Source organism: Orycteropus afer, unplaced genomic scaffold (assembly GCF_000298275.1).
Source record: "Orycteropus afer afer isolate SDZICR_OR568_19922 unplaced genomic scaffold, OryAfe1.0 scaffold00072, whole genome shotgun sequence".
Lineage (NCBI taxonomy): Eukaryota > Metazoa > Chordata > Mammalia > Tubulidentata > Orycteropodidae > Orycteropus > Orycteropus afer.
Window position 1 is genome coordinate 1451019 of NW_006921659.1, and position 5610 is coordinate 1456628.

Here is a 5610-nt window from a genome sequence, read left to right on the forward strand (position 1 = left end):
TATATAGTCCGGAATGCCTTTCTTCCAGCTTGTCCCTGGGATAGCATTGCAGGTAGGCCACACCCCTGGGGAAACTCCCCTTAGGCAGACTGGCCGCTTAGAACTCAGTTATGTGATCCATCATGGGAACCACCACTCACAACTGGAGTCCAGCCAAGTTGACACATCTTCAATTATCACAGTGATCAACTGATTTTTGACAAGGGTGCTAAGTTCATTCAATGGGAAGGGAAGAGTGTGTTCAATGTATGGTGATAAGACAATTACATTTCCACACACAAAAGAATGAAACAGAATTCATACCTCACACCAAACACAATAGCCAACACAAAACAGATCAACAACCTAAATGTGAAAATTGAAACCATGAAATTATTGGAAGAAAATAAAGGAGTGTGGCAACAGGATGTGGTTTTTAACAATGGATTATTGGATACAACAACAAAAAAAAAAGCACTAGCAACAAAGAAAAAAAACAGATAAATAGAACCTTTATAAAAGTTAAATATTATTGTTCATCAAAATATTTTATCCAAAAAGTGAAAGACAATCTTGGGAGAAAATTTTCAGGAGCCACATATCTAAGGATCAGACTGTCTCATCCAATATTTCACATTTATTACTGTAGTAAAATATCTGCTAAGTAACTACTATGAGCATTAACAATATACATCTGGTGGTAACAAATGCTGAGGTGCAAGATGAGAGTAACATTGGCTATGATGGTTAAGGTTATGTGTTAACTTGTGTGAGCCATGATCCTCAGTGGTTTGGCGCTCATGTAATGGTGTAATTTTGCAGTGATATAAGGATGTAGTCAACCTTCATTTTGTGATCTAATGTGGTCACCCTCCATTTTTGCATAGAGCCAATTTTTCACATAATGACCTGGTCTTTGGAACCTAAACTATAACTATAAGTTAGAGTGGGTATGTATTGTTCTTGTTAGGTGCCATGAAGTCAACTGCAACTCATAGCCACTCCATGTACAACACCAAGAATGAGACACTGCCTGGTCCTGCACCATCCTCATGCTACACTTGAGTCCATTGTTGCAACAACTGTGTCAATCCATCTCTTTGAGGCTCTTCCCTTTTTTCACTGACCCTCTACTTCATCAAGTGTGATAGTCTTCTCCAGGAACTGGTCCTTCCTGCTAACATGACCAAAGTATGAGAGAGAAGGTCTGGCCATTCTCACTTCTAAGGAACATTCCACCTGTTCTGCCAAGACATATTCCTTCATTCTGGCAGTCCATGGTATATTCAATAGTCTTCACCAATACCAAAATCTGGTAGCATAGCGCCTAAGTCACTTGACTGCTAACCAGAAGGCTGGTGATCTACTTCCATAGTGAAACTGCCTCGGAAACCCATGGAGGGTCACTATGAATCAGGTCCAACTCGACAGCACAGAACAACAACAACATACCAAAATCTAAATGCATCAATTCTTCTGCAACCTTCTTTTTCCATTGTCCAGCTCTCATGTGCATACGTGGCTACCAAAAGTATCATGGCTTGAATTAGGCACACCTAAGTCATCAAAGTGATATCTTCACCTGTTAGCACTTTAAAGATGTCTTTTGTATCATATTTTCCCAATGCAATACATCATTTGATTTTTTGACTCCTGCTTCCATGGGTATTGATTGTGGACCTAAGTAAAATGAAATCCTTGAAACTCCAATCTTTTCTCCATTTATTGTGATGATCCTTACTAGTTTTTTAATTATTTTTGGCAAAATTTTACTTATGTGTGGTATTAGAACCTAACTAAGCTGATAAGTGAGGAGTATATACATATATAGTACTCACATTTAATTTTAAAAAATGTATTTAATATTTTGAATTCATATATATTATATATATAATTATATGGGAGCTCTGGTGGTGTAGTGCCTAAGGCATTTGACTGCTAACCAGAAGTCTGGTGGTTCAAACCCACCAGCCACTCCTCAGAAGGAAAGTCGGACAATCTACTTTTGTAGAGATACTGCCTCAGAAACCCAAAGAAGTGTCACTATGAGTAAGATCTGACTTTAGAGCAGTGAGTCAATGTCATTGTTGTGTTGTTGTTAAGTGCCTTCAAGTCATCTCTGACTCATAGCAACCCTATGCACAGCAGAACGAAACACCACCTGGTCCTGAGCCAGCTCCATGACTCATGCTATACTTGAGCCCATCGCTGCTGCCACCACGTCAATCTGTCTCATTGAGGGCCTTCTCCTCTTTCGTTGACCTTCCACATTACCAAGCATAACTTCTTTCTTCAGGGAATGGTCCCTTCTGACAACATGACCAAAGTATGTGAGACGAAGTCTGGCCATTATCACCTCCAAGGAGCATTCTGGCCACACTTCTTCCAGGACAGATCTGTTAGTTCTTTTAGCAGTCCACAGTACTTTCAGCATTCTTCACCAACACCACAGCTCAAAAGCATTAACTCTTCTTCGGTCCTCCTTATTCATTGTCCAGCTGTCACATGTAATGTCATTAAGGAGATACAAATCAAAACCACAACAAGGTATTACCTCATCCCCACTTGAATGGCAATGATCAAAAAAATGGAAAACATCAAGTTTTGGTAAGATTTTGAAGACACTGAAGCCCTCATACATTGCTTTTTGGAAAGTAAAATAGTTCAGCTTTTGTAGAAAAAAGTAGCTCTTCAAAAAGTTGAACATAGACCTACTCTATGGCCTAGCAATCCTAATCCTAGGTATATATATACCCATAAGAAGTAAAGTCAGAAACGCAAACAGAAACTTGTATATCAATGTACATTGAAACACTTTCACAATAGCCCCAAAGTAGAAACAATCCAAATGTCTATCAATAGATGAATGGATAAACAAGCATACAATGATATATTACTCAGCCATAAAGATGAACTCTTGATGCATACCACAACATGAATGAACCTTAAAAACATTATGCTGAGCAAAAGAAGTCAGTAGCAAAAGGACAAATACTATATGAACTCGTGTATATGAAATAAAGAAATATATAGAAACCAAAGCTTATTAGGGGTTACCAGGGGAGGGAGGGAGGGAGGAAGGAAAAAAAGGAGAAGTTTTGGCTTAGGAGGCATTGAGTTAGTATTAATAGTGGTAGAGTAATTTGGAGAAGTATAACAATAATGGTTGTACAATATAAACAATGTAATCAATGTCACTGAATTATACATCTAGAAATTGTTGAATTGGCAAACTTTTTGTTGTGTCTATTTATTTTCACGATAAAAAAGTAAAAATGCACATTGAAAAGTAATTGTTCCATCTCTGAGTTGCCTTGCCCAGAGGCAACCACTCTTTCTAGATCTCCATCTGCCTATATTCCTATCCAATAACTGTGTGTTTTTTTAAAATGTTTTTAAATCTTCCTTTTATGTCACTTAGTACGTGTTACAGTTTTATTCACATAGATCTTGCACATTTCTATTTAGGTTTATTTCTTGGCACCATATCGTTGTGTTGGTATTAAAAATGGTACCTTGTCAGTCATTATGTTTTCTAACCCCATATCCTCAGTATCTAAGAAAACTATTGACTTCTGTATACTAATTTTATGACCTGCCAAAAAATTGAATTTGCCTAATGTTTGTGCCATTTTCAATTAACTTATGTTATCTGAATGGTAAACATGAGAAAATAAACATTTCAATAATTTCCAGTACTCACAGGGTCTCCAATTCTTTTTCATATCTGATAATATTGCTTTATCTGCTACTGTAATTCTATTTCGATCCCTAGCCTTCCTCATTTTACCCACCCAGTCTTGTTACTGTCTGGAGTAATGGTCTTCAAAGTGGAAAAGTCATTCTATTAGGACATGGAAAACTATCAAAACTGTAATAGAATTCATTTAAATCTAATAAACAAAAGAAATTGTGCTTAACTATAGTAAGGAGCCCTGGTGGTACAATGATTAAGCAGTCAGTGGATAACTGAAAGGTTGGTGGTTTGCACCCACCAGCTGCTCCATCTGAGAAAGACATGGCAGTTTGTTTCTGTAATAATTACAGGCTTGGAAACCCTGTGGCCAATTCTATCTTATATGATTGCTATGAGTCAAAATGGACTTGAGGTCAATGTTTTTGTTGTTAATGTTTAGAATCCCAGGATGATGCAAATGGTTGATGTGCTTGACTGCTAATCGAAAGGTTAGAGGTTCAAGTCTACCCAGGAGCACCTTGAAAGAAAAGCCTGGTGATTACTTTTTTAAAAAATCAACCACTGAAAATCCTATGGAGCACAGTTCTACTCTGAGACACATGGGGTTGCCATGAGTTGAAAAGATTCAACAGCCATTGGTTTCAACTGGCTCGAGATCAGCACTGGCCCATGCACGAGCTGTACATGCTACACATGCTAGGTGTGTCATGTGAGGGAAGAATGGAGTTCCATCATGTGGTTAACACATATGATATTACATAAGTGTTTGGCTTCTGCATATTGATATTGTAACAAATGTTTTCATACTGTAAGATAAAAACTACGCAGTTAATTCTCATAAAATAATCCACTCAAAAAGCAAAATCTGCATTGTACTTTTTACATGACATGAAGAATGCCATGAAAACCTTCACAGGATATCTCACAAGAAAAGTCTTAGAAGAGCTGTTTTTTATTTTATAAAAAGACAAGTGTTCCAAATTTGTTGATCTTTTCTGGCTGCAGTAGTGCAATAAACCAAAGCCCCACAAGGAATGTACATATTCATTATACATATCTCTTTAAATAAAGGTGTTTTTGTACCAGTGAGTGATTAAAAAAGAAAGAAAAAAATCATTTTGAAAGACACATATGATAAAAATAAATTTGGAAAACAGATAGAGATGTTTTATCATGCTGTGTTTTTGTTACCAAAATTATGCATCTTCTATTAATATTCATCTTTGTACACTTAGAAAAAAAATATTAGAAAGAGAATTTTCTAATATGTTTAAAAGTCTCCTAAACAAAGTATTTCAAGGAAGTTGAAGCTACTCATTAGAAATATTAAAATGTTACTCAGTTCAACTTAATGGAAAAGTAACTGTCATCAGACCGATGGAAATTTAAAAGCTACATTCAAATAAAACATTTACATATTTGGATAGAATTGAAGACTTGGTGTCATTATTTCATAAATACATTTCTTTCATAACTTTATGTGATATGATTTCCAGCTACAGTAACAATTTAAACCAAGTATCAAAAGAAACTGAACCTGGTGTCACACTTTGGAATTGCTATACTGCCAAACATTTAACTAACATTTCTAGAAATAGGAATTATATCCAATCACTTATAGATTGTTAAAATAGTATAATTAACATCGTTAGTCAAATAAAAATGTTTTGCACTATTAATAAAATATTAAAATATTTTTGTTTTACCCTTCTTTATTTTTCCTTTATGTGTGTTTTAGAATACATATTAATATGTTGTTGTTGTTGTTATGTGTTGTTGAGTTGGACCCAACTCATAGTGACCCCTCCTCGGGTTTCCGAGGTGGTATCTCTATGGAAGTAGATTGCCCAACCTTCCTTCCGAGGAGTGGCTGGTTAGTTTGAACCACCAGCCTTCTGGTTAGCAGTCAAGTGCCTTAGGCACTACACTACCAG

The 5610-nt window shown here is 36.3% G+C and overlaps 1 protein-coding gene across 1 annotated transcript in view; it reads right to left on the minus strand.

Moving 5' to 3' along the window:
* The window catches only part of RPF2 (ribosome production factor 2 homolog), a 62127-nt gene that overhangs the window by 54800 nt on the left and 1717 nt on the right, over positions 1-5610 (minus strand). The gene's annotated exons all lie outside the window — the stretch shown is intronic.